Source organism: Pseudophryne corroboree (genome assembly GCF_028390025.1).
Source record: "Pseudophryne corroboree isolate aPseCor3 chromosome 3 unlocalized genomic scaffold, aPseCor3.hap2 SUPER_3_unloc_1, whole genome shotgun sequence".
Classification (NCBI taxonomy): domain Eukaryota; kingdom Metazoa; phylum Chordata; class Amphibia; order Anura; family Myobatrachidae; genus Pseudophryne; species Pseudophryne corroboree.
Genome location: NW_026967493.1, coordinates 3,268,926 through 3,293,262, shown reverse-complemented (window position 1 = coordinate 3,293,262; position 24,337 = coordinate 3,268,926). Strand labels below are relative to the sequence as shown.

Below are 24,337 nucleotides of genomic sequence, written 5' to 3'. Positions count from 1 at the left end.
ACAAGCCCTGGAAATTTCTTCCCTGTGTGACTGCTCCCCAGCCTCTCAGGCTGGCATCCGTGGTCACCAGAATCCAGTCCTGAATGCCGAATCTGCAGCCCTCTAGAAGATGAGCACTCTGCAACCACCACAGGAGAGACACCCTTGTCCTTGGAGATAGGGTTATCCGCTGATGCATCTGAAGATGCGATCCGGACCATTTGTCCAGCAGATCCCACTGAAAAGTTCTTGCATGGAATCTTCCGAATGGAATCGCTTCGTAAGAAGCCACCATCTTTCCCAGGACCCTTGTGCATTGATGCACTGACACTTGTCCTGGTTTCAGGAGGTTCCTGACTAGCTCGGATAACTCCCTGGCCTTCTCCTCCGGGAGAAACACCTTTTTCTGGACTGTGTCCAGAATCATCCCTAGGAACAGTAGACGTGTTGTTGGAATCAGCTGCGATTTTGGAATATTTAGAATCCACCCGTGCTGACGTAGCACCACCTGAGATAGTGCTACTCCGACCTCTAACTGTTCCCTGGACCTTGCCCTTATCAGGAGATCGTCCAAGTAAGGGATAATTAAGACGCCTTTTCTTCGAAGAAGAATCATCATTTCGGCCATTACCTTGGTAAAGACCCGTGGTGCCGTGGACAATCCAAACGGCAGCGTCTGAAACTGATAATGACAGTTCTGTACCACAAACCTGAGGTACCCTTGGTGAGAAGGGTAGATTGGGACATGGAGATAAGCATCTTTGATGTCCAGAGACACCATATAGTCCCCTTCTTCCAGGTTCGCTATCACTGCTCTGAGTGACTCCATCTTGAATTTGAACCTTTTTATGTAAGTGTTCAATGATTTCAGATTTAAAATTGGTCTCACCGAGCCGTCCGGCTTCGGTACCACAAACAGCGTGGAATAATACCCCTTTCCCTGTTGTAGGAGGGGTACCTTGATTATCACCTGCTGGGAATACAGCTTGTGAATAGCTTCCAATACTGCCTCCCTGTCGGAGGGAGACGTTGGTAGAGCAGACTTCAGGAACCGGCGAGGCGGAGACGTCTCGAATTCCAATTTGTACCCCTGTGATACTACCTGCAGGATCCAGGGGTCCACTTGCGAGTGAGCCCACTGTTTTCAGACGGGCCCCCACCGTGCCTGAGTCCGCTTGTAAAGCCCCAGCGTCATGCTGAAGACTTGGCAGAAGCGGGGGAGGGCTTCTGATCCTGGGAAGAGGCTGCCTGCTGCAGTCTTTTTCCCCTTCCTCTGCCCCGGGGCAGAAATGAGTGGCCTTTTGCCCGCTTGCCCTTATGGGGACGAAAGGACTGAGTTTGAAAAGACGGTGTCTTTTTCTGCTGAGAGGTGACCTGGGGTAAAAAGGTGGATTTCCCAGCTGTCGCCGTGGCCACCAGGTCTGATAGACCGACCCCAAATAACTCCTCCCCTTTATACGGCAAAACTTCCGTATGCCTTTTGGAATCCGCATCACCTGACCACTGTCGTGTACATAAACTTCTTCTGGCAGAAATGGACAACGCACTTACTCTTGATGCCAGGGTGCAAATATCCCTCTGTGCATCTCGCATATATAGTAATGCATCCTTTAAATGCTCTATAGTCAATAATATACTGTCCCTATCCAGGGTATCAATATTTTCAGTCAGGGAATCCGACCAAGCCACTCCAGCGCTGCACATCCAGGCTGAGGCGATTGCTGGTCGTAGTATAACACCAGTATGTGTGTATATACCTTTTAGGATATTTTCCAGCTTTCTATCAGCTGGTTCCTTGAGGGCGGCCGTATCAGGAGACGGCAACGCCCCTTGTTTTGATAAGCGTGTGAGCGCCTTATCTACCCTAGGGGGTGTTTCCCAACGCGCCCTAACCTCTGGCGGGAAAGGGTATAATGCCAATAATTTATTAGAAATCAGCAGTTTTTTATCGGGGGAAACCCACGCTTTGTCACACACCTCATTTAATTCATCTGATTCAGGAAAAACTATGGGTAGTTTTTTCACACCCCACATAATACCCCTTTTTGTGGTACTTGTAGTATCAGAAATGTTCAAAGCCTCCTTCATTGCCGTGATCATGTAACGTGTGGCCCTACTGGACATTACGTTTGTCTCGTCACCGTCGACACTGGAGTCAGTATCCGTGTCTGGGTCTGTGTCGACCATCTGAGGTAACGGGCGCTTTAGAGCCCCTGACGGTGTTTGAGACGCCTGGACAGGCACTAACTGATTTGCCGGCTGTCTCATGTCGTCAACAGTTTTTTGCAAAGTGCTGACACTGTCACGTAATTCCTTCCATACGACCATCCAGTCAGGTGTCGACTCCCTAGGGGGTGACATCACTATTACAGGCAATTGCTCCGCCTCCACATCATTTTCCTCCTCATACATGTCGACACAATCGTACCGACACACAGCACACACACAGGGAATGCTCTGATAGAGGACAGGACCCCACGAGCCCTTTGGGGAGACAGAGGGAGAGTTTGCCAGCACACACCAGAGCGCTATATATATATGCAGGGATAACCTTATATAAGTGTTTCTCCCTTCTATAGCTGCTGTATATGTATTTTCTGCCAATTAGTGCCCCCCCTCTCTTGTTTTACCCTGATTCTGTAGCAGGACTGCAGGGGAGAGTCAGGGAGCCGTCCTTCCAGCGGAGCTGTGAGGGAAAATGGCGCTTGTGTGCTGAGGAGATAGGCTCCGCCCCCTTTTCGGCAGCCTTTTCTCCCGCTTTTTATAGGAAAACTGGCAGGGGTTAAATGCATCCATATAGCCCAGGAGCTATATGTGATGCATCTCTTTAGCCATCTAAGGTTTAAAACATGTTTTATTGCGTCTCAGGGCGCTCCCCCCCCAGCGCCCTGCACCCTCAGTGACCGGAGTGTGAAGTGTGCTGAGAGCAATGGCGCACAGCTGCAGTGCTGTGCGCTACCTTATTGAAGACAGGAACGTCTTCTGCCGCCGATTTTTCCGGACCTCTTCGCTCTTCTGGCTCTGTAAGGGGGCCGGCGGCGCGGCTCCGGGACCCATCCAGGCTGAACCTGTGATCGTCCCTCTGGAGCTAATGTCCAGTAGCCAAGAAGCCCAATCCACTCTGCATGCAGGTGAGTTCGCTTCTTCTCCCCTTAGTCCCACGATGCAGTGAGCCTGTTGCCAGCAGGTCTCACTGAAAATAAAAAACCTATTTAAAACTTTTACTCTAAGCAGCTCTGGAGAGCTACCTAGCATGCACCCTTCTCGGCCGGGCACAAAAATCTAACTGAGGCTTGGAGGAGGGTTATAGGGGGAGGAGCCAGTGCACACCAGCTAGTCATAAAGCTTTTACTTTTGTGCCCAGTCTCCTGCGGAGCCGCTATTCCCCATGGTCCTTACGGAGTTCCCAGCATCCACTAGGACGTCAGAGAAAACTATGTACAAGTATTGCAGACAATCCGCACTTGGGATGGGCGCCCAGCATCCACTACGGACTACGAGAAATAGAATTATCGGTAAGTAAATTCTTATTTTCTCTGACGTCCTAGTGGATGCTGGGAACTCCGTAAGGACCATGGGGATTATACCAAAGCTCCCAAACGGGCGGGAGAGTGCGGATGACTCTGCAGCACCGAATGAGAGAACTCCAGGTCCTCCTCAGCCAGGGTATCAAATTTGTAGAATTTTGCAAACGTGTTTGCCCCTGACCAAGTAGCTGCTCGGCAAAGTTGTAGAGCCGAGACCCCTCGGGCAGCCGCCCAAGATGAGCCCACCTTCCTTGTGGAATGGGCATTTACTGATTTTGGCTGTGGCAGGCCTGCCACAGTATGTGCAAGCTGAATTGTACTACAAATCCAACGAGCAATAGTCTGCTTAGAAGCAGGAGCACCCAGCTTGTTGGGTGCATACAGGATAAACAGCGAGTCAGATTTTCTGACTCCAGCCGTCCTGGAAATATATATTTTCAGGTCCCTGACAACATCTAGCAGCTTGGAGTCCTCCAAGTCCCTAGTAGCTGCAGGCACCACAATAGGTTGGTTCAGGTGAAACGCTGACACCACCTTAGGGAGAAACTGAGGACGAGTCCTCAATTCTGCCCTGTCCGAATGGAAAATCAGATAGGGGCTTTTGCAAGATAAAGCCGCCAATTCTGACACGCGCCTGGCCGAAGCCAGGGCCAACAGCATGGCCACTTTCCATGTGAGATATTTTAAATCCACAGATTTAAGTGGTTCAAACCAATGTGATTTGAGGAACCCCAAAACTACATTGAGATCCCAAGGTGCCACTGGAGGCACAAAAGGAGGCTGTATATGCAGCACTCCCTTGACAAACGTCTGGACTTCAGGAACTGAAGCAATCGACAGGGCCGAAATTTGAACCTTAATGGACCCCAATTTGAGGCCCATAGACACTCCTGTTTGCAGGAAATGCAGGAATCGACCCAGTTGAAAATCCTCCGTTGGGGCCTTCCTGGCCTCGCACCACGCAACATATTTCCGCCAAATGCGGTGATAATGCTGTACGGTTACATCCTTCCTGGCTTTGATCAGGGTAGGGATGACTTCCTCCGGAATGTCTTTTTCCTTTAGGATCCGGCGTTCAACCGCCATGCCGTCAAACGCAGCCGCGGTAAGTCTTGAAACAGACAGGGTCCTTGCTGGAGCAGGTCCCTTCTTAGAGGCAGAGGCCACGGGTCCTCTGTGAGCATCTCTTGAAGTTCCGGGTACCAAGTCCTTCTTGGCCAATCCGGAGCCACGAGTATAGTTCTTACTCCTCTCCGCCTTATAATCCTCAGTACCTTGGGTATGAGAGGCAGAGGAGGGAACACATACACTGACTGGTATACCCACGGTGTTACCAGAGCGTCCACAGCTATTGCCTGAGGGTCCCTTGACCTGGCGCAATACCTGTCCAGTTTTTTGTTGAGGCGGGACGCCATCATGTCCACCTTTGGTTTTGCCCAACGGTTCACAATCATGTGGAAGACTTCTGGATGAAGTCCCCACTCTCCCGGGTGGAGGTCGTGCCTGCTGAGGAAGTCTGCTTCCCAGTTGTCCACTCCCGGAATGAACACTGCTGACACAGCTATCACATGATTTTCCGCCCAGCGAAGAATCCTTGCAGCTTCTGCCATTGCTCTCCTGCTTCTTGTGCCGCCCTGTCTGTTTACGTGGGCGACTGCCGTGATGTTGTCTGACTGGATCAACACCGGCTGACCTTGAAGCAGAGGTCTTGCTAGGCTTAGAGCATTGTAAATGGCCCTTAGCTCTAGGATATTTATGTGAAGTGATGTCTCCAGGCTTGACCACAATCCCTGGAAATTTCTTCCCTGTGTGACTGCTCCCCAGCCTCTCAGGCTGGCATCCGTGGTCACCAGGACCCAGTCCTGAATGCCGAATCTGCGGCCCTCTAGAAGATGAGCACTCTGCAACCACCACAGGAGAGACACCCTTGTCCTTGGGGACAGGGTTATCCGCTGATGCATCTGAAGATGCGATCCGGACCATTTGTCCAGCAGATCCCACTGGAATAATCTTGCGTGGAATCTGCCGAATGGAATCGCTTCGTAGGAAGCCACCATTTTTCCCAGGATCCTTGTGCATTGATGCACTGAGACTCGGCCTGGTTTCAGGAGGTTTCTGACTAGCTCGGATAACTCCCTGGCTTTCTCCTCCGGGAGAAACACCTTTTTCTGGACTGTGTCCAGAATCATCCCTAGGAACAGAAGACGTGTCGTCGGAATCAGCTGCGATTTTGGGATATTTAGAATCCACCCGTGTTGCCGCAGCACTGCCTGAGATAGTGCTACTCCGACTACTAACTGTTTCCTGGATCTTGCTCTTATCAGGAGATCGTCCAAGTAAGGGATAATTAAAACTCCTTTTCTTCGAAGAAGTATCATCATTTCGGCCATTACCTTGGTAAAGGCCCGGGGTGCCGTGGACAATCCAAACGGCAGCGTCTGAAACAGATAGTGACAGTTCTGTACCACAAACCTGAGGTACCCTTGATGAGAAGGGTAAATTGGGACATGGAGGTAAGCATCCTTGATGTCCAGAGACACCATATAGTCCCCTTCTTCCAGGTTCGGGATCACTGCTCTGAGTGACTCCATCTTGAATTTGAACCTCTGTATGTAAGTGTTCAAAGACTTTAGATTTAAAATAGGTCTCACCGAGCCGTCCGGCTTCGGTACCACAAACAGCGTGGAATAATACCCCTTTCCCTGTTGCAGGAGGGGTACCTTGATTATCACCTGCTGGGAATACAGCTTGTGAGTGGCTTCCAATACCGCCTCCCTGTCGGAGGGAGACGTCGGTAAAGCAGACTTTAGGAACCGGCGAGGGGGAGACGTCTCGAATTCCAATTTGTACACCTGAGATACCACCTGAAGGATCCAGGGGTCCACTTGTGAGTGAGCCCACTGCGCGCTGAAATTCTTGAGACGGGCCCCCACCGTGCCCGAGTCCGCTTGTAAAGCCCCAGCATCATGCTGAGGAATTGGCAGAAGCGGGAGAGGGCTTCTGTTCTTGGGAACTGGCTGTCTGCTGCAGCCTTTTTCCCCTTCCTCTGCCACGGGGCAGAAATGAGGAGCCTTTTGCCCGCTTGCCCTTATGGGGACGAAAGGACTGCGCCTGATAATACGGCGTCTTCTTATGTTGAGAGGCGACCTGGGGTAAAAATGTGGATTTCCCAGCCGTTGCCGTGGCCACCAGGTCTGATAGACCGACCCCAAATAACTCCTCCACTTTATAAGGCAATACTTCCATATGCCTTTTGGAATCCGCATCACCTGACCACTGTCGCGTCCATAACCCTCTTCTGGCAGAAATGGACAGCGCACTTACTCTTGATGCCAGTCGGCAAATATCCCTCTGTGCATCTCGCATATATAGGAATGCATCTTTTAAATGCTCTATAGTCAACAATATACTGTCCCTATCCAGGGTATCAATATTTTCAGTCAGGGAATCCGACCAAGCCAGTATAACACCAGTATGTGTGTAAATACATTTTAGGATATTCTCCTGCTTTCTGTCAGCAGGTTCCTTGAGGGCGGCCGTATCAGGAGACGGTAACGCCACTTGTTTTGATAAGCGTGTGAGCGCTTTATCCACCCTAGGGGGTGTTTCCCAACGCGCCCTAACCTCTGGCGGGAAAGGGTATAATGCCAATAACTTTTTAGAAATGATCAGTTTTTTATCGGGGGAAACCCACACTTCATCACACACCTCATTTAATTCCTCAGATTCAGGAAAAACTATGGGTAGTTTTTTCTCACCGAACATAATACCCTTTTTAGTGGTACTTGTATTATCAGAAATGTGTAAAACATCTTTCATTGCCGCAATCATGTAACGTGTGGCCCTACTGGAAGTCACATTCGTCTCTTCACCGTCGACACTGGAGTCAGTATCCGTGTCGGCGTCTGTATCTGCCATCTGAGGTAACGGGCGCTTTAGAGCCCCTGATGGCCTTTGAGACGCCCCGACAGGCACAAGCTGAGTAGCCGGCTGTCCCATGTCATCAACTGTCTTTTGTAAAGAGCTGACACTGTCACGTAATTCCTTCCATAAGCCCATCCACTCAGGTGTCGACTCCCTAGGGGGTGACATCTCTATTACAGGCAATTGCTCCGCCTCCACATCATTTTCCTACTCATACATGTCGACACAAACGTACCGACACACAGCACACACACAGGGAATGCTCTGATAGAGGACAGGACCCCACTAGCCCTTTGGGGAGACAGAGGGAGAGTATGCCAGCACACACCAGAGCGCTATATATATACAGGGATAACCTTATATAAGTGTTTTTCCCCTTATAGCTGCTGTATATGTTAATACTGCGCCTAATTAGTGCCCCCCTCTCTTTTTTACCCTTTTCTGAGGAGATAGGCTCCGCCCCCTTCTCGGCTGACTTTTCTCCCGCTTTTCTGTGGAATCTGGCAGGGGTTAAAATTCATCCATATAGCCCTGGGGGCTATATGTGATGTATTTTCGCCAGCCAAGGTGTTTTTATTGCTGCTCAGGGCGCCCCCCCCCCCCCCCCCCCCCAGCGCCCTGCACCCTCAGTGACCGAAGTGTGCCTGAGGAGCAATGGCGCACAGCTGCAGTGCTGTGCGCTACCTTGGTGAAGACTGGATGTCTTCTGCCGCCGATTTTCCAGACCTCTTCTTGCTTCTGGCTCTGTAAGGGGGCCGGCGGCGCGGCTCTGGGACCGGACTCCGAGGCTGGGCCTGTGTTCGGTCCCTCTGGAGCTAATGGTGTCCAGTAGCCTAAGAAGCCCAAGCTGGCTGCAAGCAGGCACGTTCGCTTCTTCTCCCCTTAGTCCCTCGGTGCAGTGAGCCTGTTGCCAGCAGGTCTCACTGAAAATAAAAAACCTAAAACTAAACTTTTACTAAGAACTCAGGAGAGCTCCTAGAATGCACCCTTCTCGGTCGGGCACAAAAATCTAACTGAGGCTTGGAGGAGGGTCATAGGGGGAGGAGCCAGTGCACACCAGGTAGTCCTAAAGCTTTACTTTTGTGCCCAGTCTCCTGCGGAGCCGCTAATCCCCATGGTCCTTACGGAGTTCCCAGCTTCCACTAGGACGTCAGAGAAACTCCTGAATATCTGGATACCAAGCCCTCCTTGGCCAGTCTGGGGCAATGAGGATCGCTCAAACCCTTGTTCTTCGTGTGATTTTGAGAACTTTTGGTATCAGTGGAAGTGGTGGGAAGACATATACCGACCGAAACACCCACTGGATCACCAGTGCATCCACTGCTATTGCTTGAGAGTCTCTCGACCTGGAACAATATCTCTGAAGCTTCTTGTTGAGACGAGATGCCATCATGTCTACTTGAGGAACTCCCCAAAGACTTGTCACCTCTGCGAAGACTTCTTGGTGGAGGCCCCACTCTCCTGGATGGAGATCGTGTCTGCTGAGGAAGTCTGCTTCCCAGTTGTCCACTCCCGGAATGAAAATTGCTGACAGAGCTCTTGCATGTCTTTCTGCCCAGAGGAGGATCTTTGTCACCTCTGCCATTGCTACTCTGCTTTTCGTTCCGCCTTGATGGTTTATGTACGCGACTGCTGTTACATTGTCCGACTGGATCTGCACGGGTTGATCTTGATGAAGATGCACCGCTTGTAGAAGGCCGTTGTAAATGGCTCGCAATTCCAGCACGTTTATGTGAAGACAGCTTTCCTGACTTGACCATCTTCCTTGAAAGCTTTTTCCCTGTGTGACTGCTCCCCAGCCTCGGAGACTTGTATCCGTGGTTACTAGGACCCAGTCCCTCTAATAGGTGAGAACTGTGTAGCCACCACATGAGCGAAATCCTGGCTTTGGAGGACAGGATTATTTTCTGGTGCATGTGTAGGTGGGATCCGGACCACTTGTCCAACAGGTCCCACTGGAACACTCTGGCATGGAATCGACCAAACTTTATGGCCTCGTAGGCCGCTACCATCTTTCCCAACAACCGAATGCATTGATGGATCGGCACTCTTGTTGGTTTAAAAATTTGCTTGACCAGTTTCTGGATTTCCAGAGCCTTTTCCACTGGAAGAAATACCCTCTGTACTTGTGTGTCCAGTATCATCCCCAGAAAGGACTATCTTGTCGTAGGTTCCAACTGTGGCTTTGGAAAATTCATGATCCAGCCGTGTCGTTGGAGTACTGACAGAGAGAGTGCAATGTTCTGCACCAACCGATCCTTGGATCTCGCTTTTATCAGGAGATCGTCCGGGTAGGGAATTATATTGACTCCTTGTTGTCGAAGGAGGACCATCATCTCTGCCATCACCTTGGTGAATACCCTTGGTGCCGTAGAGAGTCCGAACGGCAACGTCTGGAACTGGTAATGGCAATCCTGTACCGCAAATCTCAGATAAGCCTGATGAGGAGTATAAATGGGAACATGTAAGTAAGCATCTTTTATGTCTACTGACACCACGAAGACCCCTTCCTCCATACTGGAAATCACTGTTCTCCGAGATTCCATCTTGAACTTGAATCTTTTCAGGTAAAAATTCAGCGATTTCAGGTTTAAAATTGGTCTGACCGAGCCGTCCGGCTTCGGAACTACGAAGAGGCTTGAATAAAACCCTTCTCCCTGTTGTGACACGGGAACCAGGACAATGACTTGATCCTGACAACATTTTTGAATTGCAGCTGTAACAACTTCTCTGTCCGGAAGAAAAGCTGGCAAGGTCAATTTGAAAAATGGGCATGGGGGGACATCCTGAAACTCCAGTTTGTATCCATGGGACTCTATTTGCAAGACCCATGGGTCCAGGACGGATTGACCCCAGACCTGACTGGAAAGTTTCAGACGTGCTCCCACCCGATCGGACTCCCGCATGGGAGCCCCAGCGTCATGCTGCAGAAGCAGGGGTTGATTTCTGCTCATGTGATCCTGGAGACGCTGCGGCCTTCTTTCCTCTTCCCCTCCCTCTACCTGCAAAGAAAGGGGAACCTTTACCCTTTTTGTATCTGTTGGGCCGAAAGGACTGCATCTGAGAGTGATGTGTCTTTTTCGCCGGCGCAGGAGCATAAGTCAGGACTGTCGACTTACCTGCGGTAGCCGCAGAGACTAAAGCATCCAGCCCATCTCCAAACAAGGCCTCACCTTTATACAGGAGAGCCTCCATATTTCTTTTGGAATCTGCATCAGCATTCCATTGGCGAATCCACAACGCCCTCCTAGCTGAGACTGCCATGGTAGCGGCTTTTAAACCCAAGAGCCCAATATCTTTCATGGCTTCTAGTATGTATGCAGCAGCGTCTTTGATATGACCTAATGTTAGGAGTATCTCGTCTCTATCGTGTCAATTTCAGATGACAAATTGTCTGACCATTTTTCGATAGCACTACTCACCCACGCACAAGCAATGGTGGGCCTGAGTAGCGTACCATTGGCCATATAAATAGATTTTAACGTAGTCTCCATTTTGCAGTCTGCCGGCTCCTTAAGTGAAGCCGTCTCAGGCGCAGGGAGAATCACCTTTTTAGTTAGTCGTGACAGGGCACTGTCTAAAACGGGGGGTGACTCCCACCTTTTCCTGTCCCCTGCAGGGAAAGGATAAGCAACCTGAATTCTTTTGGGAATCTGAAATTTCTTTTCAGGATTTGCCCAAACTCCCTCAAAGAGTATTTAGTTCGTGAGAAGGAGGGAAAGTTACATTTAATTTCTTTTCCTTACAAAAAGAAGCCTTCTCCTGAGGTAAAGGAGGGGCTTACGTAAATTCCAAGATCTCCTTTATAGCAACAATCATGTATTGAATGCTTTTTGCCAACCTAGGATCTATTCCCCTGGAATCACTAGTGTCGACACAGGAATCAGAGTCCGTGTCGCTATCAGTTTGAACTATTTGTGCAAATGGCCTCTTATGTGACCCAGAGGGATCCCCTGTGGATGATAAGGCAGAACTATGAAAAATCACATCTTCCACTGTTCTCCAATTTTCTGCATGAGACTCAGACTTATCCAATCTCTTACTGATATGATTCACACTATCACGTAATTCTTTCACCCATTCAGGCTCATGGTGTGTCGGCAATGCCACCACATTACAACTCTGTGTCCCTAAGATGGCTCCCTCAAGGGAAGAGCTCCCTGCCTCAGACATGTCACACACGTGCACAACCACACCACAGACACTCCGGGGCTTATAGGGGACAGACCCACAGTAAAATCTGTCAGAAGGACACAGATAGGATTTGCCAGTTCACAACCCAGCGCCAGCAATAAAATGTCTGTGAAACATAAAATGTCCCCAGACCTGCAGCGCTTTTATAATGATAATTACACAATATATAGCACCAAATTACACTGTGCCCCCCTGTTTTGCAACCTGATACTTTGTTCAGCAGTGGAGGAGGACCAGCGTTCTTCTCTGCAGTCTGGAAATAGAGAAAATGGCGCTGAGCAGTGTGCTGGCTGACTGAGGAGGAAGCCCCGCCCCAGTAATGGCACGTTTCCCCTCAGACTTTCTGATACTAATATTTATACTGGCGGGGGTAGGACAGTGCCACAGCAACTTATGCCCCTCATCTGCCAGTTTCACAAGGTTACATACTGCCCAGGGTGCCCCCCCGCGCCCTGCAGTGCCCGTGTGTGTGGGTAGCATGGCGTGCAGCGTTCCTGCCCGCTGCGCGGTACCCTTCAGTCGTCACGATGCCTGAAGATCCTTTTCTTCTTACACTCACCTGTCTTCTGACTTCTGGCTCTGTGAAGGGGGTGACGGCGTGCTGTGGGAGTGATCATCTAGGCACGGCTAGCGTTCAGTACCCTTCAGGAGCTAATGGTGTCCTGTCAGCCAGAATCAGAGCCATGTACTAATTCAGGAAGTTGGTTCCTACTTCTGCCCCCTAAGTCCTACGAAGCGGGGAGACTTGCCAGCAGTTCTCCCTGAAAATAAAAAACCTAACATAAGTCTTTTCAGAGAAACTCAGTAGAGCTCCCCTGGAGTGCATCCAGTCTGCCTGGGAACATTTCTAAAAACTGAGGTCTGGAGGAGGGGCATAGAGGGAGGAGCCAGTTCACACCCATTGAAAAGTCTTAAAGTGTCCATGGCTCCTGCGGAACCGTCTATACCCCATGGTACTAAAGTGGACCCCAGCATTCTCTAGGACGTATGAGAAAACTGGGGGGGAATGGTACAGCGTCCTGCCTGACCTGTGCCCATAAAGTATATCCCTGGTGGCTAGTGGAACATCAGCCCAGTAATCCGTGTCCACGTCAGCGTGGCCCGCCTCCTACGGCCGCGCTGCATCACAGTGCAAAGTGCGGCACAGAAGCCCCTTACCTCTCCCTTGTCAGCGGCCCCGCAATCCGGGAGATGGCGGCGTGTGTGTGACTCACGTGAAGAGGAGTATACAGCGCCGCTGAGGGTGATGGAGCTGCACGCAGGGAAGTCTATTAGACTTTGCCTGCAGCAGCCCTGTAAATCTTCATACATTTCTTCTGTCTTCAGTCTGTAAATGAAGCTCTGAATAGGCTGCCTGAGGCAGCCCCCTGTTAAGTGCCTGCATACTGCAAGGCACCAACTTACAAACTGAGCTCACTGGCATGGAGGCGGGGTTATAGAGAAGGCGGCGCTGTGCATATTGGGAACAGTCAAAAGCTTTGAGCCTGTTGGTGCCTCGGATTTAGATCATACTCTACACCCTAATGTAATTCCTTGTGGAGCCCAGTCTACCCCGCAGCAGAAAACGTTAATCTCCTTTGTACGTATGTGGTCTATGTATTAGGTTCTCATGTATGTGACTGCCCAGCATATAGGCAGTGTGTGTACACTACTTACAAAGAATAAGCAAAACAAACAATAAAGACATTTTAAATACTGTATATAAAGTGAAATAACCCTGCTGGGCTCTCAAACTGTGAGAAATAACACCCTTATAGCCAGGCTGTCATGATATAAAGAGACTGCTCCATGTGTTTTACATAACACGTAGGAGAGAGGTGTTAGCCGAGAGGCTGGCGTAATATGTGCACACTTATTACGCTGTTATATTGTATAGTGCAGAATAACGTCACCCTTCAATATAGAACATAGAGGCTGACGCTGCAAATTATGAAGGACTACTACCAAGAAGTGTTAAGGGTGGAGAAGTGACTAGTGCCAACAGCAACAAATGAGCTTTCGAGCTAGCATTTATCAAGTACATGTTATTAAATGATAGGTAGTAGCTGATTGGTTGCTACTGGCAACTTCTCCACTCTTTACACTGCTCAATACAAGGGCGTAACTACCAGAAGTGCAGGGGGTGCAGCTGCTATGGGGCCCAGAACTGTGGGAGGCCATTTTACCTATCACAGTTACATGTGTTATATACAAGGATGTAGCTACCATAGGTGCAGGGAGTGCAGCTGATATGGGGCCCAGAGTTGTGAGGGGACACCTTACCTATCACTGTTACATGTGTTATATACAAGGGCATAGCTACCATAGGTGCAGGGAGTGCAGCTGCTATGGGGCCCAGAGCTAAGAGCGGCCCACCTTCCCTGTTACAGTTACATGTGTTATATACAAGGGCGTAGCTACCATAGGTGCAGGGAGTGCAGCTGCTATGGAGCCCAGAGATGAGAGCGTCCACTTTCCCTGTCACAGTTACATGTGTTATATACATTTCTCACAATTGTGTGATACATACGCGTCCTTTCAAACGTTTGCCTTGGGAGCTACAATATATCTAGTTATGCCCCTGGACATGTTCATTGTAATGTGGTATAAATTAAACTGGGGCCTTATATGTTACACAGTATGAAATGGGGAAACTGTAATGTGGTATAATATAAAGTGGGGATACTGTATGGCATAATGTTTATTGGGGGCGCTGTTACATAATGTGTACTGGCAGCCCGACAATAGGCCTAATTCAGACCTGATCGCTAAGCTGCGTTTCCGTACAGCCTGCGATCAGATCTAAACTGCGCATGCATATGCATCACAATGCGCAGGTGCATTGCACGGGTACAAAGCGGATCACCACTCAGCGATGGGTTTATGCGAAGAATCAATTTGCACAGGCGATCGCAAGGAGATTGACAGGAAGAAGGCGTTTGTGGGTGGCAACTGACCGTTTTCTGGGAGTGGTTGGAAAAAACGCAGGCGTGTGAAAGCGTTCGCAGGGAGGGTGTCTGATGTCACTTCCGGTCCTGAACAGACTGATGTGATTGCAGCGGCTGAGTAAGTTCTGGGCTGCACAGAGACTGCACAAGATCTGTTCGTACAGCTCTGCTATACATGCGTTTGCACACTTGCACAGCTAAAATACACTCCCTCTGTAGGCGGCGACTATAAGATCGCAGCAGTGCAAAAATCGCTTCCAAGCGATAAGGTCTGAACTAGGTCCTATGTTACAGAACATTAACTAGGGCACTACTCTGGTTAGGAACATGGACTTGGGCACTACTCTGGTTAGGAACATGGACTTGGGCACTACTCCGGTTAGGAACATGGACTTGGGCACTACTCTGGTTAGGAACATGAACATGGACTTGGGCACTACTCCGGTTAGGAACATGAACATGGACTTGGGCACTACTCCGGTTAGGAACATGGACTTAGACTTGGGCACTACTCCGGTTAGGAACATGGACTTAGACTTGGGCACTACTCCGGTTAGGAACATGGACTTAGACTTGGGCACTACTCCGGTTAGGAACATGGACTTAGACTTGGGCACTACTCCGGTTAGGAACATGGACTTAGACTTGGGCACTACTCCGGTTAGGAACATGGACTTAGACTTGGGCACTACTCCGGTTAGGAACATGGACTTAGACTTGGGCACTACTCCGGTTAGGAACATGGACTTAGACTTGGGCACTACTCCGGTTAGGAACATGGACTTAGACTTGGGCACTACTCCGGTTAGGAACATGGACTTGGGCACTACTCCGGTTAGGAACATGGACTTGGGCACTACTCCGGTTAGGAACATGGACTTGGGCACTACTCCGGTTAGGAACATGGACTTGGGCACTACTCCGGTTAGGAACATGGACTTGGGCACTACTCCGGTTAGGAACATGGACTTGGGCACTACTCCGGTTAGGAACATGGACTTGGGCACTACTCCGGTTAGGAACATGGACTTGGGCACTACTCCGGTTAGGAACATGGACTTGGGCACTACTCCGGTTAGGAACATGGACTTGGGCACTACTCCGGTTAGGAACATGGACTTGGGCACTACTCCGGTTAGGAACATGGACTTGGGCACTACTCCGGTTAGGAACATGGACTTGGGCACTACTCCGGTTAGGAACATGGACTTGGGCACTACTCCGGTTAGGAACATGGACTTGGGCACTACTCCGGTTAGGAACATGGACTTGGGCACTACTCCGGTTAGGAACATGGACTTGGGCACTACTCCGGTTAGGAACATGGACTTGGGCACTACTCCGGTTAGGAACATGGACTTGGGCACTACTCCGGTTAGGAACATGGACTTGGGCACTACTCCGGTTAGGAACATGGACTTGGGCACTACTCCGGTTAGGAACATGGACTTGGGCACTACTCCGGTTAGGAACATGGACTTGGGCACTACTCCGGTTAGGAACATGGACTTGGGCACTACTCCGGTTAGGAACATGGACTTGGGCACTACTCCGGTTAGGAACATGGACTTGGGCACTACTCCGGTTAGGAACATGGACTTGGGCACTACTCCGGTTAGGAACATGGACTTGGGCACTACTCCGGTTAGGAACATGGACTTGGGCACTACTCCGGTTAGGAACATGGACTTGGGCACTACTCCGGTTAGGAACATGGACTTGGGCACTACTCCGGTTAGGAACATGGACTTGGTCACTAGTATGGGCATGACATGAACAACTGCTGCGAAGAGTGTCTTTCTAGAAGTATTGGGACAGGGGCACCTTCAAAATGTTGCTATGGGGCCCACAAAGTTCTGCCTATGCCCCTGGCTCGATATATCTCCCACCCTGCTTGGCTTACGTTAAGTCAGATACAGATTCAATTTCCATTTACAACACTCCTAGCAAGGGTAAGCCATCAGATATCTGTAGTGAGATAATGTCAAACACGTAGGGTGGAACATAACAGAATATAAATTATGTAATACCCAGCAATCATTAGGTCTTATTAGCTATTCCGACATGCTGGTCTTCTGTCTAAGTTGGAGACAGTTCCTGCCGCAAATTATGTTCTGACCTTCTGTTTGTGAAAAGAAACGATATAAAAATAAATAAATAATGCAATTACTCACATTTGAAACACTTAGACCTGAGTATCTGTTGTGGTAAGCCGGGACCCAGCCGAGACAACCCGCGCCGCTCACTGGTGTAGCGGTTAGTAAATACTGTAGACCACAGCTACGTTCGGTCTTCTAGACAAAGAGCAAGAGAGAGAGAGAGAGGTCACTTGGTATATGGCGGCCAAAGACTTGGAAGATGATCACCACCTCTGAGGAAGTCTCATTATAGGATGAAACGCATCAGATTTTTTTGCGTCATTATTAGTAACAATTAGTAACTACTATATAAGTAACAACAAAATAGGGTCTTGTCTTATCACATCTAGACACCAATACCATTGTCTGCTATCTTTAAGTAGAGTATGAATCTATGATTCTATCACATTATCTATGAGGCTGTGTATTAGTGTCTAAGGCGGCTTGTAAAACAAGGCACCCAATTGTGAAGCTCACCTTGCCGAAGCCAAGACTAGGAGAAACACAGTATTCCAAGTTAGAAACTTACGGTAACCTCCACGTGTTATAAGGGTTCAAAATTTGAAGACTGTATGAAACCTAAAACCAGATAGAAGTCTCATGGCGCTATAGGCGGTATAAATTGAGGGAGGATACCTTGCAGGAAAGTGTAAACTGTTGGCAGAAGGGACAAACACCTTTGAAAGTAAATTGATAAATGCAGAGACCTGCACCTTTAGTGTAGATAAACGTAGTCCTCCATCTAACCCAGTCTGTAAAAATAGCAAAAGACGAGATAACCTGAAAGAAGTCAGCAACTTCTTAACTGCACACCACCCTGTATAAGCTCGCCAAATGAGGGGCCGTAACTGGCTTTCTCGCACGTAACATGGCTGGTATAACCGATTTTGGAATGCCCTCTCGGCTTAAGAGAGCGGTTTCAACCGCTACCATGTCAAACACCGCCGCGCTAAATTGGGGTAAAGAAACGGACCCTGTTGTATTAGGTCTGGATGTAGCGGAAGCCGTCACAGATGGGCTGCGAGTAAACCACAAAGATCCGAGAACCACGCTCTGTAAGGCCAATGAGGCACCACTAGTATGACTGTTGTGGACTCTCGTTTGATCCACTTCAGCCACCAAAGAAGCAGCGTTAAAAGGTGGACCAGATATACAAGGCTGTACAGGCAACGCTATTGTGAAAGCACACACTGCCTTTAAATTTCTTGTTTTGAACACATATTGGGTGTTTGATGATGTTGGCGAGAAGCCATTAGATCCAGCTGTGGGTAATTCCACACTGGACTAACATCTGGAACACTAATGGATTTCACGCCCATTCTTGTGGATGAAAATTCTGAAGATTAAAACAATCTGTTTTATTGAGTTGTCGACCTCTGGAATGAACACTGACGACAATATCACTTGGTGATGCTAGGCCCAAATCAGGATTCGAACAACGTCTCGTATAGCCATGCGACTTCGAATCCTTTTTTTGTTTGCCGATTTATGCGGCTGCTGCCACGTTGTGTGACTGAACCTGAACCGCCTGCGACTGGAGCATGTGAACTTCCTGTCACCATGTATTGTAATTTGACTTGAGGTCCAGGACAGTTATTGTCAGTAATCTTTTGTAGACCCTGAAGATGATATGTAGGACTACTACTCCCCAACCTCCGAGACTTGCATCCATCATTTGAATTAGGTAAGTCCAGACTCGGAACAGTCTTCCAGCGGTGAGATTGGGTAGGTGGAGCCACCAGAGTAGTGATACTCTGGCCCTTGGATACAAGCGCACCATCTGATGAATTTGTAGACAAAAGTCTGACCACTGTGCGAGAAGATTCAGTTGAAGACAGCGTGAGTGCAAACTGCCGAAGTAGAGTGCTTCTAAAGATGCCCCTATGTTTTCTAACAGTCGCATGCACAAGTGCACTGAGACTTTCTGTGGATACAGCACAAACTGTACTAGAGAACGAATAGTTTGTGCTTTTTGTTGTGGCAGGTAAATTCGTTGATCTACTGTATGCCAATCAATTTCTTAGGAATTCCTTGACACGGAACCCGGCTTGATTTATAGAAGTTGACAATCCACCCGTGCTGAACAAGTACATTGTACGTTAGTAAGGTATGTTGAAGGAGTATTTGTTGAGACGGGACTTTGATGAGAAGGTCGTCCAATTACAGAACTATTATCACTACCAGGGATCTGAGATTAGCTATTATCACAGATATCACCCTTGTGAATACCCGAGGTGCTGATGAGAGGCCAAACAGTAGTGCCTGAAAGTGATAATGGTTTTGTTGTACTGCAAACCTTTAAGTCTGCCTGATGTGGTGGTCAAAAATTTAATGCGTAAAGTACGCATCCTTGAGATTCAGTGAAATGACAATTTCTGTGGTTGTAAACCTGCAATCACTGACCGCAGGAATTCCATCTTAAAATAAGAATTTACTTACCGATAATTCTATTTCTCGTAGTCCGTAGTGGATGCTGGGAACTCCGTAAGGACCATGGGGAATAGCGGCTCCGCAGGAGACTGGGCACAAAAGTAAAGCTTTAGGACTACCTGGTGTGCACTGGCTCCTCCCCCTATGACCCTCCTCCGAGCCTCAGTTAGGATACTGTGCCCGGACGAGCGTACACAATAAGGAAGGATTTATGAATCCCGGGTAAGACTCATACCAGCCACACCAATCACACCGTACAACCTGTGATCTGAACCCAGTTAACAGCATGATAACAGAGGAGCCTCTGGATAGATGGCTCACAACAACAATAACCCGATTTAGTTAACAATAACTATGTACAAGTATTGCAGACAATCCGCACTTGGGATGGGCGCCCAGCATCCACTACGGACTACGAGAAATAGAATTATCGGTAAGTAAATTCTTATTTTCTCTGACGTCCTAGTGGATGCTGGGAACTCCGTAAGGACCATGGGGATTATACCAAAGCTCCCAAACGAGCGGGAGAGTGCGGATGACTCTGCAGCACCGAATGAGAGAACTCCAGGTCCTCCTCAGCCAGGGTATCAAATTTGTAGAATTTAGCAAACGTGTTTGCCCCTGACCAAGTAGCTGCTCGTCAAAGTTGTAAAGCCGAGACCCCTCGGGCAGCCGCCCAAGATGAGCCCACCTTCCTTGTGGAATGGGCTTTTACAGATTTTGGCTGTGGCAGGCCTGCCACAGAATGTGCAAGCTGAATTGTATTACAAATCCAACGAGCAATAGTCTGCTTAGAAGCAGGAGCACCCAAGCTTGTTGGGTGCATACAGGATAAACAGCGAGTCAGATTTTCTGACTCCAGCCGTCCTGGAAACATATATTTTCAGGGCCCTGACTATGTCCAACAACTTGGAGTCCTCCAAGTCACCAGCAGCCGCAGGTACCACAATAGGTTGGTTCAGATAAAACGCTGAAACCACCTTAGGGAGAGAATGAGGACGAGTCCTCAATTCCGCCCTGTCTGAATGGAAGATCAGATAAGGGATTTTACAGGATAAAGCCGCCAATTCTGACACGCGCCTGGCCGAGGCCAGGGCCAACAGCATGACCACTTTCCATGTGAGATATTTTAATTCCACAGATTCAAGTGGTTCAAACCATTGTGACTTTAGGAACCCCAAAACTACATTGAGATCCCAAGGTGCCACTGGAGGCACAAAAGGAGGCTGTATATGCAGTACCCCTTTTACAAACGTCTGAACTTCAGGAACTGAAGCTAGTTCTTTCTGGAAGAAAATTGACAGGGCCGAAATTTGAACCTTAATAGACCCCAATTTTAGGCCCATAGACACTCCTGTTTGCAGGAAATGCAGGAATCGACCTAGTTGAAATTCCTCCATCGGGGCCTTACTGGCCTCGCACCACGCAACATATTTTCGCCAAATGCGGTGATAATGCTTTGCGGTTACATCCTTCCTGGCTTTGATCAGGGTAGGGATGACTTCATCTGGAATGCCTTTTTCCTTCAGGATCCGACGTTCAACCGCCCTGCCGTCAAACGCAGCCGCGGTAAGTCTTGGAATAGACAGGGTCCTTGATGGAGCAGGTCCCTTCTTAGAGGTAGAGGCCACGGGTCCTCCATGAGAATCTCTTGAAGTTCCGGGTACCAAGTCCTTCTTGGCCAATCCGGAGCCACGAGTATAGTTCTTACTCCCCTCCGTCTTATAATTCTCAGTACTTTTTGTAAGAGAGGAAGAGGAGGGAACACATACACTGACTGGTACACCCACGGTGTTACCAGAGCGTCCACAGCTATTGCCTGAGGGTCCCTTGACCTGGCGCAATACCTGTCCAATTTTTTGTTTAGGCGGGACGCCATCATGTCCACCTTTGGTTTTTCCCAACGGTTTACAATCATGTGGAAGACTTCTGCTGAGGAAGTCTGTTTCCCAGTTGTCCACTCCCGGAATGAACACTGCTGACAATGCTATCACATGATTTTCCGCCCAGCGAAAAATCCTTGCAGCTTCTGCCATTGCCCTCCTGCTTCTTGTGCCGCCCTGTCTGTCTACGTGGGCGACTGCCGTGATGTTGTCCGACTGGGATCAGCACCGGCAGACCCTGAAGCAGAGATCTTGCTTGGCTTAGGGTATTGTAAATGGCCCTTAGCTCCAAGATATTTATGTGAAGTGATGTCTCCAGGCTTGACCACAAGCCCTGGAAATTTCTTCCCTGTGTGACTGCTCCCCAGCCTCGCAGGCTGGCATCCGTGGTCACCAGGACCCAGTCCTGAATGCCGAATCTGCGCCCTCTAGAAGATGAGCACTCTGCAACCACCACAGGAGAGACACCCTTGTCTTTGGTGAAGGGTTAACCGCTGATGCATCTGAAGATGCGATCCGGACCATTTTTCCAGCAGGTCCCACTGGAAAGTTCTTGCGTGGAATCTGCCGAATGGAATTGCTTCGTAGGAAACCACCATTTTTCCCAGGACCCTTGTGCACTGATGCACTGACACTTGGCCTGGTTTTAGGAGGTTTCTGACTAGTTCGGATAACTCCCTGGCTTTCTCCTCCTGGAGAAACACCTTTTTCTGGACTGTGTCCAGGATCATCCTTAGGAATAGAAAACGTGTCGTCGGAATCAGCTGCGATTTTGGAATATTAAGAATCCAACCGTGCTGCCGCAACACTACTTGAGATAGTGCTACCCCGACTACCAACTGTTCCCTGGATCTTGCCCTTATCCGGAGATCGTCCAAGTAAGGAATAATTAAAACTCCCTTCCTTCGAAGGAGTATCATCATTTCGGCCATTACTTTGGTAAAGACCCAGGGTGCCGTGGACAAACCAAACGGCAACGTCCGAAACTGATAGTGACAGTTCTGTACCACAAACTTGAGGTACCCTTGGTGAGAAGGGTAAATTGGGACATGGAGATAAGCATCCTTGATGTCCAGAGACACCATATAATCCCCTTCTTCCAGGTTTGCAATCACCGCTCTGAGTGACTCCATCTTGAATTTGAACCTTTGTATGTAAGTGTTCAAGGATTTCAGATTTAAATTAGGTCTCACCGAGCCGTCCGGCTTCGGTACCACAAACAGCGTGGAATAATACCCCTTTCCCTGTTGTAGGAGGGGTACCTTGATTATCACCTGCTGGGAATACAGCTTGTGAATGGCTTCCCATACCGCCTCCCTGTCGGAGGGAGACGTCGGTAAAGCAGACTTTAGGAAACGGCGAAGGGGAGACGTCTCGAATTCCAATTTGTACCCCTGAGATACCAGCTGAAGGATCCAGGGGTCCACCTGTGAGTGAGCCCACTGCACGCTGAAATTTTTGAGACGGCCCCCACCGTGCCTGAGTCCGCTTGTAAAGCCCCAGCGTCATGCTGAGGACTTGGCAGAAGCGGGAGAGGGCTTCTGTTCCAGGGAACTGGCTGTTTGCTGCAGCCTTTTTCCTCTCCCTCTGCCACGGGGCAGAAATGAGGAGCCTTTTGCCCGCTTGCCCTTATGGGGCCGAAAGGACTGCGCCTGATAATACGGCGTCTTCTTATGTTGAGAGGCTACCTGGGGTAAAAATGTGGATTTCCTAGCCGTTGCCGTGGCCACCAGGTCTGTTAGACCTACCCCAAATAACTCCTCCCTTTTATAAGGCGATACTTCCATATGCCTTTTGGAATCAGCATCACCTGACCACTGTCTTGTCCATAACCCTCTTCTGGCAGAAATGGACAGCGCACTTACTCTTGATGCCAGTCGGCAAATATCCCTCTGTGCATCACGCATATATAGAAATGCATCTTTTAAATGCTCTATAGTCAGTAATATACTGTCCCTATCTAGGGTATCAATATTGTCAGTCAGGGAATCCGACCAAGCCACCCCAGCACTGCACATCCAGGCTGAGGCGATTGCTGGTCGCAGTATCACACCCGTGTGAGTGTATATACATTTTAGGATATTTTCCTGCTTTCTGTCAGCAGGTTCCTTAAGGGCGGCCGTATCCGGGGACGGTAGTGCCACCTGTTTAGACAAGCGTGTGAGCGCTTTATCCACCCTAGGGGGTGTTTCCCAACGTGCCCTATCCTCTGGCGGGAAGGGGTATGATGCTAATAACCTTTTAGGAATTAACAGTTTTTATCGGGGGAAACCCATGCATCATCACACACTTCATTTAATTCCTCAGATGCAGGAAAAACTACAGGCAGTTTTTTCTCACCCAACATAATACCCTTTTAAGTGGTACTGGTATTATCAGAAATGTGTAAAAACATTTTCCATAGCCTCAATCATGTAACGTGTGGCCCTACTGGAAATCACATTCGTCTCTTAATCGTCGACACTGGAGTCAGTATCTGTGTCGGCGTCTGTATCTGCCATCTGCGGTAACGGGCGTTTTAGGGCCCCTGATGGCTTTTGAGACACCTGGACAGGCACAGGCTGAGTCGCCGGCTGTCTCATGTCATCAATCTTTTGTAAAGAGCTGACACTGTCACGTAATTCCTTCCATAAGCTCAGCCACTCAGGTGTCGACTCCCTAGGGGGTGACATCTCTGTTACAGGCAATTGCTCCGCCTCCACATCATTTTCCTCCTCATACATGTCGACACAACGTACCGACACACAGCACACACACAGGGAATACTCTGATAGAGGACAGGACCCCACTAGCCCTTTGGGGAGACAGAGGGAGAGTATGCCAGCACACACCAGAGCGCTATATATATATATATATATATATATATATATACAGGGATAACCTTATAGAAGTGTTTTTCCCCTTATAGCTGCTGTATTGTTAATACTGCGCCTAATTAGTGCCCCCCTCTCTTTGTTAACCCCTTTCTGTAGTGTAGTAACTGCAGGGGAGAGCCAGGGAGCTTCCCTCCAACGGAGCTGTGAGAGAAAATGGCGCCAGTGTGCTGAGGAGATAGGCTCCGCCCCTTTTTCGCTGACTTTTCTCCTGCTTTTTTATGGATTCTGGCAGGGGTTAAAATTCATCCATATAGCCCTGGGGGCTATATGTGATGTATTTTCGCCAGCCAAGGTGTTTTTATTGCTGCTCAGGGCGCCCCCCCCTAGCGCCCTGCACCCTCAGTGACCGAAGTGTGCTGAGGAGCAATGGCGCACAGCTGCAGTGCTGTGCGCTACCTTGGTGAAGACAGGATGTCTTCTGCCGCCGATTTTCCGGACCTCTTCTTGCTTCTGGCTCTG

At 49.1% G+C, this 24,337-nt stretch overlaps 1 protein-coding gene across 9 annotated transcripts in view; it reads right to left on the bottom strand.

Moving 5' to 3' along the window:
• The window catches only part of LOC134983108 (oocyte zinc finger protein XlCOF6-like), a 426,740-nt gene that overhangs the window by 49,821 nt on the left and 352,582 nt on the right, over positions 1–24,337 (bottom strand). For 3 of the 9 annotated variants that reach the window (XM_063948820.1, XM_063948821.1, XM_063948822.1), the window contains exon 2: positions 16,726–16,845. The exons of the other annotated variants lie outside the window; for them this stretch is intronic. The gene's annotated coding sequence lies outside the window, so the exon portion shown is untranslated. The remainder of the gene's footprint in view (positions 1–16,725; positions 16,846–24,337) is intronic. 9 annotated transcript variants of the gene reach the window in all.